A 22,858-nucleotide genomic window follows, 5' to 3' on the forward strand; every position below is an offset into this window, starting at 1 on the left:
ATGCATACAGCTTTGGGACCCTCTGAACACTGTCTGGTTCAACTTCTTCGAACCTACAGGCAGAAACTCATATCAGTTAAGGACTGTAAAGAGTACACAGGCAGCTTTGTTAGCCAAAAGAGGATGCTTACAGAGGTAGGGATAAAGTCAATCAGGCCAGGAACACACTGAATAAGGAAATCAGAATGGATTAAAGAAGCTATTCTAATAAGCAAAAAAAAAAATAGTTTTCAGATAATTACCCTGCATCAGTGTGGAGTGGCCTGAAATATATTACTAACAACAGGACTCTACACTGTAGTGGACCAAGAACTGGCTGATGACCTGAATGTGTTCTACTGTAGATTTGAAAGTCCCAATCTCACACCCCACACCTGCTCTGACCTTCACTTCGCACAAACATCAACACCTCCTGCAACCCGCCTCCTCCCCCCTCCTGCTACTCAACCTGCACTTAAGATCCGTGAAGAAGAGGTGTGCCGTGTCTTCCGTAAACAAAAGACAAGGAAAGCGCAGGGCCCAGATGTTGTTTCACCAACTAGTCTAAAATCCTGTGCTAACCAGCTGGCCCCCATATTCACACTGATTTTCAATAGATCACTGGAGCAGTGTGAAGTCCAATGCTGCTTCAAACGCTCAATCATCACTCCTGTCCCAAAGAAACCAAAAATCACAGGACTTAATTACTACAGACCTGTCGCTCTGACGTCTGTGGTTATAAATTCATTTGAGACACATGTGTTGGCCCACCTGGAGGACATCAGTGGACCTTCAATTTGCTTATCGAGCAGGTCTGTGGATGATGCAGTCAACATAGAATTGCATCATATCCTGCAACATCTGGACAAACAAGGGACATATCCAAGTATCTTTTTGTGGACTTCAGTTTGGCTTTCAACACCATCATCCCAGCTCTCCTATGGATTAAATTAACCCAGCTCTCTGTTCCCACATCTATCTGTCAGTGGATCACCAGCTTTCTGACGGACTGGCAGCAGCTAGTGAGATTGGGGAAATTTACTTCCAGCACATGTACAATCAGCACTGGTGCCCCCCAGGGAAGTGTGCACTCCCCACTACTCTTCTCCCTGTATACAAATGACTGCACCTCTAATGACCACGCAATGTCAAGCTCCTTAAGTTTGCAGACGACACTAATGTCATTGGCCTCATTCAAGATGACAATGAGTCTGTATACAGAAGGGAGGTTGAATGGCTGGCTCACTGGTGCAGTCATGACAACCTGGAGCTCAACACGCTAAAAAAAGTGGAGATGATTTTGGACCTTAGAAGGAACATCCAGACATTGACCCCCTCACCATTTTAACCAACACTGTGGCAGCAGTGGTGTCATTCAGTAGGTTCCTGGAACTACCATCTCACAGGACCTAAAGTGGGAGACACACATTGACTCCACTGTGAAAAAGGCCCAGCAGAGGCCACTCTGCACTACAGTAACTGTCTGGTTTGGTGCAGCTACGAAATCAGATATCAGAAGACTGCAAAGGATGATTCGGACTGCTGGAAGGATTATTGGTTGCGCCTATCAAGTACTGTACACTTCCAGAGTGAGGAAAAAGGCTGGAAAAATCCCTCTGGACCCCACTCACCCAGCCCACTACCCTTTTGAACTGTTGGCATCTGGCAGGCGCTACAGAGCTCTGAGTACCAGAACCGTCAGGCACAGGGACAGATCTATTCACTTTTTCTTTTTATTCAATTTTTTTATTATTATATCTGTCTTGTTGCTGTATTGTTTGTGCACTGGAAGCTTCTGTCACCAAGACAAATTCCTTGTATGTGTAAAAATACTTGGCAATAAAGCTCATTCTGATTCTTCTTCTTCTTCTAATACAAATATTATTTTTAAAAAGAGGATATCTGGAGCAGATACAAAGTTTCATTTCACATCAGGCTGCACGTGCTTCTTCCCTCTCTCACTCACGCAGGAAAATGTCCTCTCATTAGACAAGCAAACTCAGCAAAGTAGCTATGAAATCTCTTCGGTGGTGGAGCAGGAATCGGATTTCCAAACTTTTGAAAGTCCCTATGGATTTTTTCACATTTGAGTCATCTTTACATCTGTGCATGCTTGTATGTTATTTTTATGCTGTGCAGGCTGTTTCAAGAGCAGGATAGAAGCCTCAGGTGAGTCAAGTCCTGTCTTTCACCAGACCATGTCGACGTGTTAATTTTGCTCATCAAAAATGTATGCTTTTGATTAAGTAGCCTAGAAAATGACTTTATTTTCAACGAGGTGCTGACTACTTAAAGGGTAAACTATATTTAATTCTGTGGCCATGTCATGTTTAGAACAGGTAGCTACATGTAGCTACATCACAGGCCTTTTTTCTATCCTATGGCTACTTTTTTTTGACCGAACATCGGTCACATTTGATCAATGGCTAATGCACGACTGCATGTCGTGAAATACACGAAACTTTTCAGTGCATTTTTCCCTGGGTCATTAACACATTGGGTCATAAACAATTTTTTTTTTATAGTTTTCTGAATGTTGCTTTATTTTTAGTATTATTCCAAATTTCCATTTAAACATCAGCCAAATTAGCCATTCAGCATATACCTACTGTGTATATACTGTATATGATATCACTTTATTCAACTAATTGAAGACTGTAAAACAGTTAAAGGATGGGCAAGGAGGAGGCGAGAACCGGCTTGTCAACATAAATAATAATTTAATAAGAAACTTAAAACACAACATAAACAAACACACATGCGGACATGCCCGTAATTCTCTCTGTCTTGAACCATCGTCACCGGCCGCCTTTATCCCTCGATCGCCTCATCAGGCCGATTGGGGACCGGGCGCGCGATATTCCGCGCCGGTCCCCAATATTGCTCCACAAAGACTTGTCTGTGTGCTAGTTTTTGAATGTTCAGAGATCCCTGGGTGAATTTACCAAATAATGTCCAGATCACATTTCACCCCAAAATATATATCTTATCAACAAGGCATTTCTGTCCACAGAATTGATGGTTGGTGCCAGACGGGCTGGTTTGAGTATTTTATAACTGCTGATTTCCTGGGATTTTCACACACAACAGTCTCTAGACATAACTCAGAATGGTGCCAAAAAACATCCAGTGAGCAGCAGTTCTGTGGATGGAAATGCCTTTTTGATGAGAGGGGTCAACAGAGAATGGCCAGACTGGTTCGAACTGACAAAGTCTACGGTAACTCAGATAACCACTCTGTACAATTGTGGTGAGAAGAATAGCATCTCAGTATGCTATAACGATATGGGTTGGCGCTGTTTTGGCGGCACGAGGGAGACCTACACAATATTAGGCAGGTGGTTTTAAGGTTGTGGCTGATCGCCATGTATACAAACTTTTATTGTTTTGGGGTGCAATATGACCTGTTCTTGAGAGGTTTCGCGAGATTCATCCCACACCGTATTGAAAGCCTGTATTAACATACATTTTAAAAACAAGAGAAAACAAAACCCAGATAGCAGATGTAATATTCAGTACCATTTTTCCATCAATTGTCAATGTTGATTCAACATACAGTATATTTAGTATCTGAAAACTCAAATCGCACACAATACAAAAACAACGCTCTGCTCTTTTCTTGTGCACACCGTCAATACTGCTGAATTGCTTCTAGTCCATTATTTCTCAAGAGCTCGAAGTTCTGCCATAAGCTCAAACAGAATGCCTGGGGCAGAATTCTGCACCCCCTCAGACTCAAATACCCTATAGGATCATGATGGCTGTGAATGGGTCAAAAGTGCAGGATGCAATCTGGAAATCATTTTCAATACTGTTATTTTGATTCAACTCATTACTTCAAAAAAAAAAAAAAAAAAAAAACACTGACAATTGGATAAAACAAGTTTAAGACCAATAGTGAAAATGCTTCTATTTTGAAGTTTTCTAATTGAATTAAACTTTTCTCATTACAAATTTTCAGCATAACAATTTGAGTGCAAAAGGTGAACAGAAAAATTAACAAGAATTTCAGAAATTCTTGATATTTGGTATGTTCCTCTATTTTCTTTAATGACAGCATGCGCTCAAACTGGGATTAACAAAACCTGATGATCCATGACATCCAGCACAATTTGAGAATGTTCCAAAGAGCATCTTGTTTGCTTCAAAGGAGGCAATGAAATCTGACCATCTGTACATGGTCAATGTCACAAATATAATTACATTTTATTAATGGCCTAAAAAGAGTGCATAATCTGAAATATTTTTTGTATTAATTTTACATAATAATGTATTTTATATTATTTGTTTATTTTTTTTTACAATCCCCACTATGTTTATTTCTAGGTTTAATTTAGATGTTGGTCTAAAAAAGTGGTCTCAGACATTTGGACCACACAGACAGTAAATTAGAGTTTCCAGGAAACAAAGTCAGTACTGTCTTAACATTTTAATATAACTAATATACATTTGCTGTCACCACAAACAAATTACAGAGTAAAACACACCTAAATAATGAACCATCAATTGTTCATCTCCGTACCTTATCCCTACTGATCGGAAAACCAAAGAGTGTGGCGTGGATACAACACATTTAAAATTAATAATGGTCCAATCGGTATGTGGAACACGTCACATCGGTTGGAAAGCTGCCCCCAGGTGCCGAGCGGAATATGAGCACTGGAACCTCTGTGGGTTCACACAGAGTGCTATGCATCTAATTGCTGGAGTGTCCACTCACAATCACAGTGTTTCTCTGCTGCATACTAATGCATGAGCTACTCTGCATGCGATGAGTGCCAGTCTAGCCTCACGTACTTCTGGTGTGGGGGATTTAAGAATCACTAGAGTGCTGTGCAAACAGATCTGGACATTGTTTCGATCTGCTGGCAATGGTGATATTGTGTGAATGGTGATGTGATTACGAATTGGGCCAATACGGGATTAGAAGGATAAGAAGGCTGCAGAGGTAACCCCCAAAAAGAGATAGGAAGATGAACTGGACTCTAAATGGACTTCATTATGATCTTTTTAAAGAGCTCCTCTGTGTCACATGCTTAGCTTTAGATTGTCCTAATGTCTGATGTTTGTTTATCAATGCAAGTACTTTCCATTTTTCTGAGATGCACAACTCTGATGTGTCATTGCAGCTTTTTTATTTCTTTATAGGACTTTTGAAGTTGAATTCTTGCTGATCATCCTGAATATTGAATGTGCTGATATCATGCACAGTGTTGGCTGTTACTCAACATACACGTGTCTGTTTATGTGCATGTGTTTAAGAGAGCATTACAGAAAAACAAACAGGCATATGAAGTTACATAAATCATGTTTTAAATGTATTCCACATAACTAATTTTAGAAATATGTGTAACTACATTTACTCTAATTTAATCGACTAATTTAAGCGACTTTAATCCGATTACAAGAATATGCATTTAAATGTAATGCATAACACTACTTTGGTTAATCAAAAAAAAAAAAATTACAACTACATTTTTAAAGAAATACTAATTATTAATTATATTAAAGCAACTAATTACAGCAACTTTTTTTCAGGACTACGTCATGCAAATATGGAATCTTCTTATTTTAAATGTATTGTTGACATTTAGAAAAATAGTTTGGCAAAAATGTAAATAGAAAATATAAGAGAAACTTCTTCATGCATTCATCACCAATAGGGTGGACTACTGAAATGTATTCTCACTGCCCTTCCCAAAAAGACCATAAGACAACTGCAGCTCATTCAGAATGCTGCTGCCAGGATTCTCATCAGAACAAAATATCTGAGCACATTACTCCACTCCTCATTTCTTTACACTGGCTTCCAGTTACATTTGGAATTGATTTTAAAAGTACTATTACTGGTTTATAAATCACTCAACGGCACAGGACCTAAATATACTTTCTGGCCAAAAAAAAGTGGCATATTCTAATATTTAATTAGAGTGAGCATGCATGACGGTGCATCACTTCATGCGCTTCCCTTCTTACCCTGACACACCTATTCCTTTAGAATAGGATAAATCTGGACTCATCAGACCACATTACCTTTTTCCATTGCTCCACAGTCCAATCTTTATGCTCCCTAAAAATTTTTTTTTTTTACGTATTTTCACTTTGTCGATAAAAAACAGTGCGAAAAGTGGATAGAAACTAGGTCCAGCAGCTCTGTCGTCTTGGACTGCTCTGGTAGATTCTTGAAAATAAGTCAGAAAAGCTTGATCTGGAATGTGAGAACTAAACATTAATGGTAATGAAATAAAACAATTCACAAAGGATGTGTTCTGGAATCTAACCAATGTTAGATGACCAAATTTTGACATTAAATAAGAACTGCTATCATAATATCAGTCAAGAATTGATAATTCACAAGGAAGCATTTCAACATCTGAGCCTGACTGTGCTTGAATTGTCAAAGAAGGCTACAAATCTACCATCTGCTTTATCCTGATCCCTCTGAGATCTCTCACTTCTCCTAAATGTGATTGTGCACATTGATGCCTTTGATCTAAAGAACCTAACAAACCTGAGAGTTCTTGATTTATCTGGAAACTGCTCTTTTTGTTTCAATGCTCCTTTCCCATGCACCCTCTGTCGAAAAAAAGGATCATGATTGGCTCAGAAGCTTTCAGTGGACTATCCCATTCGACTGTCTAGAAATTCTTTACAAATGATCAACCCCTGCTGGTTTAAGAACCTTACAATGTGTAACTGTTAAAGGACAGGCAAGGAGGTGGTGGGAACCGGCTGAAAAGTAAACATAACATTTAAAAAGAAACACAATAAAAAACAATCAGAAAACAAACACAGACACACATACAACACAGCAGCGTGCATCTCACTCTCCCGAACTGGTGCCTCAGGCTCCACTTTTGTTTTAGGCTTGTGTCATAATCTGATTTTCAGATTGAAATGCAACGTTCTCAAAGATGACAAAAGCCTGTTGACCCTGAATCTTGCGTTCAACCCTTTGAAGCATGTCATCGACTCATCCTTCCAATCAGGTAGTGATCCCTACTTGTGCATATTGCAACTGGAGAGAACCCTATTCATTGCACATGTGACCTTCTGGACTTTATTCTGTGGTTAGAGAAAAGTGACATGGTCCTTCCTCGTCTAGCAACAGAGGTCCTGCGCGACCTTCCAGAATCCAAAAGGGGGAATCCCATGGTGAACCTGGACTTTGAAATGCCCGCATCAACAGCAGCATTGCCCAAATCTTATACATAATTACTTCTTCCATAATCATTACCACTGTATCCATCACCATCACAATACATGTGTTCTATTGGGACATTTCGTTTATCTACAATTTCTGGAGGCCCAAAATTAAAAGTCATTACTTGAAGACAGGTAACTGTGCCTATGATGCCTTTGTTATGTACGACACCAACAATCCAAAGATGGCAGAGTGGGTACTAAACCACTTGCAGTTTGAGCTAGAAGATAGAGGTAGACGGGTTTGTCCACTATGTCTAGCAGAGAGAGACTGGACTTCTGGTACATGCATCATGGACAACTTGAGCCAAAGTGTACTGTGCAGCAGGAAGACAATATTTGTGTTGACAGAGGGATTTGTTCACAATGGGATTTTCAAGATGTTGGCTTTCCTGTCAGAACAAAGGCTACTGGAAGAGGCTGTGGATATGATGGTGTAGGTCTTGTTAGAGCTGGTACTTCGGCAATCGAGAATCTTTAACTTGAGGCGATGCTTGGGACACAGCATGTTAGAATGGGTGTTCAAAGAAAAATGTTCGCAAACTACTCCAGTGGACGATAAACTGGTACAAAATGAGTCGTTTCTGTTCAGATACAGTTGTGGCCAAAAAAATTGGCACCCTTGGTAAATATGAGCAAAGAAGGCTGTGAAAAAAAATCTGCATTTTTATCCTTTTGATCTTTCATTCAAAAAAATATTTTCAAACAATGATTGTTGCTTGTCAGACTTTACGATATGATCCCAGTAAGATCTTGGGTAAAACCCATGGCACACTGTGCAACATTATGTCAGACTGTGCAATAAACATCGTAGCCAAGACTTCGGTCACAATCATCCTGATTGACAGTGCTGACTGGGCCTTTTATCTCATCTGGCCATCGTAAGGGCAGTCACACTGCAAGACTTCTGACACTGACAGAACTTCTTTAAAGGCTAAAATTCATTGCAAAGGCAATTAATCTGTCGTCAATTAACATGTCACACTAAGCGATCAAAAATGGTTGATTTTGCCCTACAACAAGAGAAATCTTTTATAATCTCCTACATTTGTTTTAGACGGCAAAATCGCAACCCAAAATATGTGTGAACCCTGCTTTAATTAAATGTGCAAGTAGACCAGCACTGAAAAGACCAGCAATGCTGTCACCAGCAAATGCAGTGTTTTGGGTGCAGGTATGCTGTGTCCTTACCAGGCTTATTAACTAGCATTTTATGAAGGCAAACAACATGGCTATGTGGGGCCACCAGCTACACCAGCACCAAACTTGCTTGGACCAGCATGGAAATTAATTCTGGTCTAAGATCGTCTGTCAGAAGGAATATTCATTCCTATCCCATGAAACCATGTTCAATTGTAATACGGCATAAATGTTTTGACTCGTCAAATATTTTGCCACTCTGTCTGTTAAAACTAATCTACCAATCAATGCTGTCACTTCGCTCTTAAACTAATTTTATCTGCAACTTCCCATTAGTCGATTATGGTGCAATCAGTCACATTTCTACTTTCAGAAACATAGAAGAGGAAATTCTGAGATGTACTTCATCACTCTAGAGAACCATATAGTGTAGTGATAGATATTTATCACAGCATAAAGTGGACTCATATAGTTACAAATCACAAATATAGTTCCTCCAGCTCTCTATGTCCTTTCTCTTTTTAATCTTTAATTCATCATAAACAAGTGATTAAAAATTCATGATCCTAGGCAATGAAATTAATGAAAAATGAAAACTGTGTGCATATAAAAAAGGGGTGAAAGGAATAATGTCTCTATCTAGGTTGAAGCTGGCACTAAGTGTGAATCATGGTGAGGGCAGTGGGCTCTCAAGAGCAACTTTCTGCTATGTTAATGAAGTAGATGAACTTCTGGTGGACCTATTCCATTCCTAGCATTTTCAAGAACCTGGGTTATTACATGGTGGACTTACAAAATAATACTGTAGGGTACTGAGAATTGTACTATGGACTAGCCATGTGAAGCAATGCAATAATATAACCTGTGGGATTTGGCTTGAACCACAAAATGTATAATATGAATTGTATCATAATTATTTACTTTCATTAATAAATTATTGTACAATCATTTCATATTACTCCATTAAATGAATTATGGAGAAAGCAAGGAAAAAGTACCAAAGTAGCTCCAATTAAATTAATGGTTTATGTGTTCCAAAACTTTTGTACCATGCAAACAGTTCTAAAATTTGTCAGCTGTCAAAGACAGCTTTTACTCAGAAAAGCACACTACCATACTACTCATTCTATTTCTTCAGCATACAATATGATATCATATAGCTGTGCATAAAACAATATGCAATTTACCCAGATTTGCCCAAATGTGCCGTTTACGTCAAAGCACTGGCTGTGTTCGCAATGGCATGCTACCATACTACTTAGCCTACTATTTCTGCCACGTAGCATACTACCATTTAAAATTCCTTTCAATTTAGATTTAGTTTTTTACTTATTTATTTATTTGTATAGCACTTTCCACAATAGCTACATACACGCTTTATATAATACAATGAAAATATTAATTGAGCATAAAAGCATGCTCTTAAAAAAGGCAGTAAACATTGGATGCAATTTGCAGTAGTCTAATATTCCGTTTGAAACAAAGCCCTTGATTTTTGTTGCTCAACGCTTACCTCCTCTTGTGAGATTGACGGGCTGAATTTGAATAAGTTAATCAGAAATGGGGGAGATGGAGCACAGTTTCGTTCTGTGCATTTTTGGTTTTCAATGATGTCAGTGTATGTAAATTCACCTCGCGTTTACAGGTTGTTGTAAAGTTTATCAGTGCTCGCGAGACTGAAATCTTCTCCATTGGCTGGGTCGAGAAATCATGAGTCCATTTTTGTTGTTGTTGAGTTTTTCGGTATGTAATCTACACAAAACTCATAAAACGTCAATTCGCGCCAATACAAATAGGCGCGAGGTTTGCCGCGCAACTGACGACAACACCGGTGTTTATCGCAAATTTAAAGGAACAGTAATAGCCTGTTTTTTTAAAAAGACTGCTTGAACAACTGTTATTATACCTGCTTGTAATGCGAAATTGTATTTGTGAGACACTGACATGTGTGACATGCCGCCTGTGTCAAACTGGTACATACAGTATTGGGTAAGTTACTCTAAAAAAGTAATTAATTACTAACTACTAATTACATCTTCTACAATGTAAAACGATTACTGTACTAATTACTCTGTCTGAAAAGTAATTGCATTACTTATTACTAATTACTTCCTAAAACCCTTATCAACCTCGACCAGATGAAAAATACAAGGAAAGACATGAAAATTTTATTTTAATTCTTTCAAATAAATTATATAAAAATGTAATTATTTATGAACTGAGTAATCCCTTAATATACTTTTTCAATTAAAACATAATTTAATAACAGTAATTACTTACTTAGTAGTGCATTATACCCAACACTGAATTTATAACGTCTATATGCTGGTAACTATTGCAAATATTTTGCTGCACCACAGTTTCAAAACCACCTGTTTACGTCAAAATCTGTCCCACGAATTATCAAAATTATTATTAAAATGATCATTTTAATAGGGTATGTCACAGATGAGCTACTGATTTTTTTTATTATTATTATTTATTAAAAAGTTATAAAAACAACTTAATATTTTAAGTTTAATTTACATTTTAGTTCTGAAATAAACTTTTGTTCATTAAAAAGCCATAGATAATTATTATAAGCTACCAAAATAAATAAAATAAAAAATTACTTATAACAAAATAAAGAATATAGAGTTTATCAGTTCATGTTAAAGTCTCAATTATGCCATTGCTTGCCTACAGCTCAGAGGAAGTCTGGATATTGTCTGCATATGCCACTGTACAGTAGTGAGTGTGTTCTCACCGTCTCAAGCTCCCTGGAGCTCGGGGCCAGCTGTCAGCACACAGATATCGGCCCCTTATGAATCCACATTGGCCCCAGTGCTGGATGCAGGGAGCCAACAAGCGGAGAGCTTCTGTGTAAGGAGTCGTGGCCTTTCCCTCAACAGTCCATCCCTGAGTGAGTACTGCGCCTTACATACAACCACAAGCATTTGACAATAGCATCATCACAAAAGAGGAGGGTCTATTCAGAATATGAGCACAAACAAAAATTCTATATTCATTGCTATTGTTCTGTAAATTGCTGGGACTACTTCTGCACATGCCTCGTGGAGTTTCGGGGCCCACTTTGATTTGAATGACAGTGAACCCCACTGTAGTGTTAACGTGTGTGTGGTCCTCCTGGATTTTTAATACTGCATTATTAAAGAGAACATGCTAGTGGCTAATTAGGCATAGTTTGATGTGCTCCACCCCCTCAATGCTGAGTTAGACTCTTTCTGGTAAACTGATTGCTTGTGTTGAGTTTCGTGCCGTTTCATTGACATTGACCCTGCCATAACACTGGACGTGACTGGAAAGGCAGAGCAGGAGCACCAAGCTTCTTTTTCATTTCATTGGTGGATCCTCTGACCAATGAAATATCAGAAACCCAAATGCATGACTTATTTGTTGTGCCTTCATATCTGATTATACCTTATTTTGTATCATTATTTAGAGTTTTCGATTCCTTTTCATGAAGGTTTTAAAAAATGTTCCAGCTTTGACAGTGGTTGTTGAGATTTCACATCTAACAACACATTTATAAGACCAGTTTGCAAGCTAAAAAATACGGCATTAGAGTACAGAGAGATAAAATGAGAGTAACTATTGAGAATAATGGGTTTACAAAAAACCATAAAGATTAAGAAATGTTAATGAGACATATGGACATCATAATAATGTCACAATGCAAAAAAAAAAATGTAATGGTCCCAAAAAATTGTCTTTATTTTCCTTAAGCAAAAAAAAAAAATATATATATATATATTATTGTTGAGATTCACCCATTTGTATAGGCATGCTTACTTTTTTGTGGTTAAATCAAATCAATTATAAAAAAAAATCCAAGCTAAAATGAAAAAAGATTTAAATTAAAACTTTTTCCTCTTAAGAAAGGATTTGTCTATTGGGAGAAATTGTGTTTTTCCATGGATATTGAGGTTCACAGGAAAATGAGCATGTTTTAGATATAGCCAGTGGCACAACAGTCAACTCTATTATAGATTTAATATAGAGGGCATTCCTGAGAGACACCAAAGATTTCTCTCTTTCTTTCTCTGTCTGTCAGTGTTTTGAATATCCTAAGGTGCCATGACCTGAGAAAGTATAAATGGCATCAGTGTCATTTTAAGTGGGTCATTAAGAGGTTTAGCATTTGAAATACTGTCGCACACTGGGGAAAATCATTACTTCATGTACATTTTATGGTATGGAATTAATTATGACTATATCAGACCAACACTGCATCAGATTTGACACTGTTTTATATATCTATTTTAACTTTTGCTATTATTTCAATTGTGTAATACTGAAATGATGGACTTTCTTCCATTCTGGCCAGTGAGAGAATGAAAGGGGCGTGTGATTGAGAATAAGCATGCTTCAGGCACCTGTAAACACACTTAAAATTACAAAGCAAGACTGGTTTGAAGAAGAGAAACGCAAAACATGGGCTTTTGTACTGCACATCAAAATGGGACATGTTATAGCCTACAGCCTCTGGTAATTATCTCTGACTGAGAGCTGATAGTGTTTGAGCGGAGAGAGCCAGAGGGTGGCAGTGCATGAGTTTACAGAGAAGTGAGGGATCATACCGCCAGCTTCGGGCTCTCTGATGAATTTAATTAGTTAAAAAAAAATGTAAGATGTGTAATTCAGCTAATCTGTTGGTATCAGATACTGGGTTTGGAACAGTAAAAAATAAAAAATAAATTAGTTTGTTCCTTTATTTTTATTTTTTCAGTTATTTTGATACACAGCATGCTATAGGAAAAATAATATCAGATGTTATTTCCTACATTTATCACCTTCCCTCATCTCATCTGTTTTTACTTTTGTGTTCACACTTGCTCTCTGTCTCACCCTTATGGTAACCTGTGGATGACATGTGCGGTGTGAATCTGACCTCCATCTGCCCATATGTGACTCTTCACCCACCCACACGACCTCTGCATTTTGCTCTGACAGCCCGTGATTAATTACTCACCCTTTTGATTTATGCCATAGAAAAATTTCACAATAATGGACAACAGGTGGTCCTTCACCACATTATTTTAATCGGGCATGTGTGTTTGAATATGTCAGAATATGTATTTGGAAGATGATGGAATGTGTGCATGAATTCTGAAATATATGATGATTTAATATAAACTTTTTAGTCTAGATACCAGGTATTAAAATGAATGTATTTTAAAATAGTTTTAATATATTTCATATTATTGGATGGCAGGATAAAAAGCACTTGTTATCAATAGAATTTGGTCAGTTCTTTTTTATATATTTCACCAACTTGCATACGTTTCATTTACAAAGACTGACACAGAAATGTTCTCTCTTTTCAATATATGTGCATATTGTTTAATATTAAGACAGCATAATTAAGAACTGGATTTGTATCTAGTTAATATGAATGAAGAAAATATAAATGGTGCGTGCATGTGCAAAACTAGCTGAACATGATGATGAAATTGTTCTGGTTGGTTGCTGGGGTTTTCACAGTGGTTGCTAGGTTCTTATTAGCCCAAGTCAAAATAGCCCACCCACAAGTCTCTATAACGTTCTGAATCCTAGATTTGGATGCCCCACCTCGTTTAATGAAAGTCTTTTGGATTATTTCACCAATTTTTTCTCTCCCAGGCAAAAGCGTCTGAACACAACAAGCAAAAGCACGTCTGGTCCAGTTGTAATTTCGATTGGAATTGTTATTGCTGTTAAATATAAAAACACACATTGCTTGTGTTGCAGATACTGACATACAACCATACACACACACACACACACACACACACAGTCACACCGACTTTATCATCTCCTACATGTGTGATCTGTTTGTAGGGCTGTTCATTTGCATCGCCCTGGGCAGAGTTTCCTCTGGCAGTGAACCGGGCGTCCAGCTGGACCGTTCTCCTATCTCTGATGATGAATACTGCTGCTTCTCCAATAGACACTGTCACAGGGAGTTCAACTCTGACAGCTCGTATACAACAGAGAGAGAGAGAGAGAGAGAGAGAGAGAGAGAGAGAGAGAGAATGTATAAATTCACAGTCAAATGAAAAAGAAATCAAAATTAGAACTCTTTATTATTTTAATGTGTAATTCTCTCAGTGCTAAATCTGATGTGTGTCATTTCTTGGATCCCAGCTCTCTTCATTTACTCACCCGTATGCCAATCTCAAATACTGTACAAACGCTCTGCCTATGTACACATGCTGTAATCGTGTTCTGCGTCAAGCGAGAGGAAGTGTAAACAAGCTTTAAATCATGATTGCTTCTAACTGCAGGTGTCAAGGTTTATAGTGAAAAGGGAGTTTCAGTTTCGTCTTTTTCACACCCAAAACCGATCGTGCCGCTTCAGAAGACATGGTTTAAATCACTCGAGTTGTTTGACACAATTGTGCTGGACCCATTGACTTGCATTGGGTGGACATATTTACAAAATACATTCTTCAAAATATCTTCGTTTGTGTTTCGCAGAAAAAGTCATACGAGTTTGAGACGGCATAAGGCTTGAAATAACTCAAATTCAAATCAAATTTGGAATAGCTGGACATAATCTGTTGCCTTTCTAATTTATATATTGTGTCATTTTTTAATGAACAATTAATTTAACATGCAGAGTCATGCTACTTGGAGCCACCTCTTAGCAATAAAATGCTCTGCAGAGCTATAACAATAGGAATGTCTTGCTATATACTTGCAAGAGCAACATACCAGAATGCATATGCAATATCATAATGCATTAGATATATTTTCTGATTCTACAAAAATGTAAATGGGTAAGAAGGATGATCAGTCACTAGGTTTTTGGACAGATCTATTAACTGCTCAAGCTCTCATAATAACCTTTCTATGATGGAGGCACAGAAAAAAAGAAGAAGAAGCGTGTGGCATGGCTGCTTCAGACATACAGAATCCATTTCAGAAGGCCTGGAGGGGGAACAGACGGCGCGGGTTCATTCAGAGAGCAGACTTTATAATGTTCACACCGTAGAAGAATTCACTTCATAACTTCCAAACATTTGCATTTGAGAAACTTTAGGAGAGAACAGGAAGCCCTATATGTGAAAAGAATCATAAGTGTTCTGCAATATACAGATGTTAACACACATTTAATATGTGGAGTTGTTGCCTTAAAGGGATAGTTCAGCCACACATTAAAAATCTCTCTCATCGTTTGCTCACTCTCATTCTATTCCAGATGTGTATGACTTTCTTTCATCTGCAGAACACAAACAAGATTTATAGAAGAATATCTCAGCTCTGTGGGTCCATACAATGCAAGTCAATGGTGACCAGAAATTTGAAGCTCCAAAAAGCACATAAAGGCAGCATAAAAGTAATCAATGAGACTCCAGTCTATATCTTCAGAAGCATTATGATAGATCTGGATCAATATTTATGCATTTTTAGGATACATTCTCCTCCCTCCCCAGTAGGAAAGGAAAATATATTATTAGATATTATATATACACTTCTCTGACTAAGTTTTCAAAAATCAATGTAGTTAAAAAGAGTGAAAGCACTTCGATTTTCCATATTGAGCAGAGAAGGTCAGCATGCAAAATTTATGTGAAATTCACTCACATGTACTGTATCTAGAGTAGCAAAAACATTATATGTAGCACAATTGGAAATAGAGACCCTAATAAGGGGCTAATTTTCTATGTTGTTGTACATGCTGCATCATAGGACGTTTGGTACATAAGAACACATGTCGCCCCTTGGCCGTCTGGAACAGATTAGGGTCAATGTTCTGTGCAAATCGGAGGCCATTATGAGGAAATCCATGTTTACTTCATCAGCAGGATTACTGTGCTGGGCGGATCTGTGGGGAGGGCACTCCATCGACACCTATTAGTATGTCAACATTACACAACACTGCTTTAACATGTAATTGAGTTAATGGATGAGCTCAGTGTAAATGCTGTGCATTTATGTTACATATATTACTTTAAGGTGGACCATCAACAAATTAATTTATATGTACCTTTGTGGCAGACCACATGTGTCAGTCCACAATTCATAACACAACACAAGAATGCATTGCATTCTTATCGTTGCGACAAGGGCAGCTATAGCATACATTATTATGAACAGTCAGCTTCTGCGGTGAGTTTTCTCTTTCAAGACAACTACGGTTATGGCGGAGCAACAGAATACTGCACTAATATATTTAGAGCAACCTACCTGAATAATAACACATCCAGTTTAATGGCAAAGACTTTCGAAGGTAACTCTATTGCCCCCTTCAGTGCTGAGATTTATTCCCGTCACAGTAACACATTAAAGTCCCCGTGAAATGTAAGCGCAGTGTAGTTCTAGCGGGAAGACTAGAAGCTGTATATCATCGCACCATTATCTAGCGATTTGGTGTTTTGACGTATTTCCTTCTGAAACAGGAAGTGGGGGTGATACATATTAAGATACATATTAAACGACCCATTCTCCCGTGTTGGCATGTCCCATTCATAAGTTATCATCCCTTCAAAGACAATTACCCTCCACTGGGATAGCTTGGTGATTACGGTCAGTCAAAACTCACTTTTTAAGTGATTCTTATTGGACAATTTGTTTTGAATGACCCTATAGCATGGATTGTGCTCCCTTCAAAGTTGCCTGTGAAGGCATGATCAATGGCAGTTACAACACAGCCAGGCACACTGAACATTTGTAGCAGGAGGGTGCATTTAATTCTAGAAAGCATTTGATTGGACAAGGTTTCTAAATCGCTATGTGATAGAATGGATGTACCGGAAGAGAGAGACTGCAAAAAATTATCCAGAGAGTTAAGAGGTCTACAATTACACCAGCAGAACATAATTGACTGGGAGACAATGTCTGATAATTAGTGAACTACAAAGAAGCTGGTACCATCTCTGGTTGTCTGAGTGTCAAATCTAAATTAACCCTGTTGATCCAAAACTGATTTGTATCAAAAGTGACCATGCAAAATGAGTCCCTTCACGCACATATATATATTATGGATGGATGGAGGGAGGGAAGGAGGAGGGAGGGAGGGAGGGAGGGATGGAGGGATGGATGTCTCAAATCGACTTCGAAATATAGCACTCTGATTCAGCAAGTGAGCTAATTAAGCCAGGCAAAAGAATGCAACAGAGGCTACTGCAATGTCTTAAACAAGGATTTAGGGTTCCCTTCAATTTTCCTACTGGAAAGCATATTATCCTGGATCCAGAATTCTATAGATGACACGTCCTGTTAACTTGACTCAGTTAGACAGAAGTCCTTCTCCAGATTGCTTTGTAAGCCCCTTTCTTGGTATTCCTGCTCTGTATCTTTACAGGATGCTAATCCAACTAAGTCCAGTAAGACTTTAATGCTGTCCATGACAGTAAGGTCTGCAGTGGGGCCAACATGACCGGAGATCTGAAGTTTGAAGTGAACACTGATTGCTCTGGTTTTTTAAATAATTGACAAAAACTTGCTTTCAATTCATATTTTTTATATTTGCAGAATTTTGGATATTTTTAATAAACTATGCTAGCTTTTATAAGCAAATTATTTTCAGGTAAAAAAAATAAATATCTAGAACTGTTGAAAACATGTAAGAGAAACTGGGTCTAGTTGTCAGAAGGGCTATTTTCTATATTTGTTCCCCAAAACAATAATTTGATATATTTGTCTGTTACTTTTCACATTTTTGCTTTTTCATTAATAATTGTATGCTTCATAAAGGTTTGAAGGGGCCATAACATGCCTTTTTTATTTTAATATGTTCCTTAAGGATAACTTGTATAATATTAGTATACAGTATTTGTAATAACATATAGTTAATAGTCAAATATTTGTAAAACACGATAATTTTCCACTATCATTCAGAGCCTCTGTCAGAAACACTGTTTTGGTGCTGCTTCTCCTTTAAGACTTGACAGTACACACCTTCTGTTCTGATTGGCTCTCTGCTCTTGATTGACCTGCTCTCTCTACTTACCATCTCACTGCTCAATGCTACTGGGCATGCTACGGAAGTGATAAATGGTCAAGTAGACAGTAATGTGTTGTTGTGGATGTGGTCAGATGAAAATGTCTACCACAGTGTGACATCACAATGAGGAGGAAGTAAAGAACAAGCTGTTTTGGTAGTTTGGTTTCAACAAATGCTCTTTTTGCAGTGAGGGGGAAGTTTTGAGTTCTGAAACAGGGCTCAACATTAATGCTTGTCTGAGACAAGTGGCTTTTTGAAGGGGCAAGTGAAAGAGAATTTTACTTGCCTGACCAGACAAGCAGACTGATTAAAACAATTAAAAAATAACCGGCTATATTTGTGATAGCCTTGGCATGTGTCACTTATTAGAAAGTTAATATTCTTATTCTGCTGTTGAAAGTAATTTTATGATTCACTATAAAAGTAATTTTATAATTTTGTGTTCCGAAAATGCTCGTGCAAATGCGAAATTCCGAAAATGTAAAAATTCCGAAAAAAATATGTTTAATCTATTTCTATTCGTTGCTGTTTTTTGTTTTTATTTTATTACTGACTGTTTACTTGTCTTGAATAATTACTTAAGAATTTAAAACCATTCTTCCATAATTAACATATTAGTTATTGTTATTATTTGTTGTGGTATTGAAGCTGGTATTTTTTTAATTGTCAAATTTCACTACCGACTACTGAAATTTTGAGATTGTGTTAATGTATAGTCTATATTGTACATGGTAGATCTTGCTGCAATAACATGATGAAAAAGTCTCATTCCATAGAAGTTTAAGCACCCCTGCTGTTAATGGTGGCAATGGAGGCTTTTCTTTATTTGACTACCATACGTTACATAAAGTAATTAATTACCATATGACAATAGCCTCTTCCCCTACCAGTGCAGTTTACATTTCTGTCGCAGAGAATTTAGTTGATTGCTTAGACTATTAGGTTGGGCATCGGTCATAATTTTTGAAAAATATACAACATAAGCTTTGACATGTTATTTGAGCATGTAACTTAAATGTACTTTTTTACTCAGTCCAATGACTGATTTTCTTGTCCGGAGGGCAAGCACATGACAATGCTTAATGTCGAGCCCTGTGAAACTCGTAGTATGTTTATGACAGTATGAAATGACCTCTTATATGTCAAATGAAAAATTGATTTTTCATGTCATGACCCCTTTAACTGCTTAAATTTGCCATTATTGGCTATTTAATGACAGATTGGTTCCTATTGTGACAACTTGCCCCATATTCTGTGACAACATGCCTTGTTACTGGAGCATGATGCCACAAAATATCAACATGTGTTCAATGAACTATATATTTTCCCCTTGACAATAACAGTGGAAATGTTCAACAGCTTTTTATAGTCAAGACTTTAAGATACAGAATGTGCCAATACAAATATTGACTTGAATGTCACAATACAAGTGTGACAACTAGTCCTGGTCTCTCCGATTTGCTAAGAAGTGTCCATTTCTGCATTCCTACATTAGCTATTTGGACAGAGTTTCTTTCTAACAGCTGTAGCCTTGATCCAGGCACATATTATATGATGAATACTGCCAACAGAGACCCTCCTCTAGGCCATCAGGAATCCCATGTGGGGGAGCCTGGCTTTATTCTGAGCTGCAGTTCTCCTCACAGGTCCCTAGGCACTGCTGGGGTCACGGCTAACCCAAGCACTGTGTCAGCAATTCACTCGAGATGCCAAGAGTTCATGATCCACCTATGAGATGTGAGCAGCTCAGCAGAAGATCCACACATGATGAGAGAGGTGTGGGGTCATAGGGTTCACACCGAGGGTCTTCATAGACACTCTAGCTGTCAGACTCAACGTACTGAACATGGACAAACACACACACACACACACACACACACACACACACACACACACACACACACACGGGGACATACCACAGACTTCTGTTGTTTTTATATAAATCTTATCCTAAATACTATTGACTCCTATAATCTACCCCTACACACATATACACAAAGATACAGAAGATAAAGCTTGCAAATAGTTTTCAGGACAAAAAGGAAACAGATGTCTGTTAGTCTATGATTGTTGTGAAAATGGTTTTGTTGGCTAACCTTGATAATCCTGTAAATCTGTTGCATAATTTAAATTATTTTAACATGGACGTCTTCTGATGACAGTTGTAAAATATATGATTTGACATTTCCTGATTATTTAACGTAAAATAACGTTTCTAATTTAGTCTAATAAAACAATTAGCTTGTTTTTTCCCTAATAGTTTTGGTTTGCACAAGGTTATGTAAATACACTCACTGAGCACTTGATTAGGAACACTATGGTCTTAAAAAGTGCCCAATGTGGTCTTCTACTGTTGCCCATCCTCCTCGAGGTTCGGCGTGTTGTGCATTCTGAGATGCTATTCTGCTCACTACAATTGTGGTTCTCTGAGTTACCGTAGCCATTCTGTCAGCTCGAACCAGTCTGGCCATTCTCCGATGACCTTTCTCATAAACAAGGCGTTTCCTTCTGCAGAACTGGATGCTTTTTGTTTTTGGCACCATTTTGAGTCCATCCTGTTAAAATAGCCAAACCAGCCCATCTGGCACAAACAATCATGCCTGCTTGAAATCACTGAGATCACATTTTTCCCCATTCTGATGGTTGATGTGAACATTAACTGAAGCTCCTGACCCATATCTGCATGATTTTATGCATTGCACTGCTGAGATAATTGCATGAATAAGTTGCCGTACAGGTGTTCCTAATAAAGTGCTCATTGAATGTATAAAATAGGGCTAATAGTTAGAACACTAAATATGTCTGTCATCAGGGTAATAAACAAGAATTAGTTTAAATGTAATTGATAAATTATAAATTAATACCACCTTATTTTTTAAATCCTAAATAAAAAATTGGCAATACATGGCGAAACTTTATTTCAATAAACTATTCAAAGCCTTTTTGTTTTGGAAAAGAATGAGATTATACATCTACATTTCTAAAACGAAAATACGAAAGCCTACATGTGGACATTTTTATTTTTTATACAATTTATGGTACTGAAGTAATCAAGTGATTTATATACCGGTAGTAATGTAGGCATTTATTAAAGAACATGCTTCCACTTTTATCTAAATTGATTTTGAATGGGTTTTTAGCATTATGACTTATCTTTTGTGGTCAGAAATGGTTTGTTTTGACTGCAGCCCATTTGAAAACGCTCACTGTGCAGCCTTCATTAAACTAACTGTAGCCTATATTACAAAGACATCCAAACACAAGTATTAGGGAATTATAAAATATAATCATTCATCATGTAATATCATAAATAAATAAAAGAATGTATTTGCACTGGGAAAAACTTGGAAAATTAATTATGAACAAACAAATGAATATATAACACATATGACCAAAGATAGAAATCCAGCAAATTGGAAAAGCTCCGATACTTCATAACTCGCCCATTTTACCTCGTTTATTTGCAACCTGCTCAGATTGAGGTAATAATAAAATCACAGCACCATGGAAAGCGACTTCTTGTCACCTCTACTAGAAATAGAAAAAAAAAAATATCTGCAATTTACCATCGCGCTGAGTCTGTGCATTAAGAACTTTAACATAAGTCTCTGCTCAAATAAAATCCAAAATATTTATTTCAAATATGTTATAGCCCTACCTTAAGTCATTTCAGTCCAATTAAGCGGTTTATCCTTTTTTTTTTTAAGCAAAGAAAATGTTGGTTCAGTCCCAAGTGTTACTGGACCACCACAGCCAAAACTAGATTGCAATATCCAGATACGAGTTATCGATTTCACAAGAGCATTTTATTTAATTATAAAGCTGTCCCAGATCATTGTTGATGTCATCTCGACTTTATATTTCATTTGGATCGCATGTAACCCCAAGAGCACAAGCATCACTTTTCTTAATATGTCCCTGCTACATATGATGAACATAAAAAAAGAAAGATCCCTACAAAGTTTTAATGGACGAGAATGAACTTTAAACGGGTAATAATAATAATAGCTCCCGTCATGATGTGTATAGGCTACTATGGCGTCACATTGCTAGTAATTACGTGTATTAACGTGTCTCTGTGAATTATATGTTTGCGTATAAAACAAATATGCTAATTAGAATTATAGTAATGCAGTTTTGTAAATATTTTAAAGCTAAAAGTGTGCTAATACTGTAGTTTTGACGATGATTTTGAAATGTAATTACTTTAAGTATTGTACAATTGTCTTCTTTAGCATCTCAACTGGAGAAGACTGTAGCCTATGTCAAGAATGTTAGTCATTTAGCATGAAATATGCATAATTCATACAAAAACAGTTTACAACAAAATGTTGATACACTTCAGACATTGAAACCCCATTATTGGTCTCGCCATGTTTAAAGTCTATCTTTATTAGAGAAGGTAGAAATAAAGTACATTCACGCATGACATGATTAATGGAGATCTAATGGACAGACCCCTCTTTGCCCTCCCAAACAGCTCAAATAATCATCGGCAAGTTAGAAGACTTTGATGTTCGGCGTTGTCGCATTTTCTACTGAGAAAAGTCTTGAAAATACAGCAAAAACATGGATTTTTCGACCCTCAGAAATGCAAAACCGTAA

The 22,858-nt window shown here is 37.4% G+C and overlaps 1 pseudogene; it reads left to right on the forward strand.

The window, feature by feature from the left end:
• Positions 1-8,067, forward strand: LOC127636338 (toll-like receptor 7; annotated as a pseudogene).
• The last annotated feature ends 14,791 nt before the right edge of the window (positions 8,068-22,858 follow it).

This window comes from Xyrauchen texanus, chromosome 44, assembly GCF_025860055.1.
Source record: "Xyrauchen texanus isolate HMW12.3.18 chromosome 44, RBS_HiC_50CHRs, whole genome shotgun sequence".
Taxonomy (NCBI): domain Eukaryota; kingdom Metazoa; phylum Chordata; class Actinopteri; order Cypriniformes; family Catostomidae; genus Xyrauchen; species Xyrauchen texanus.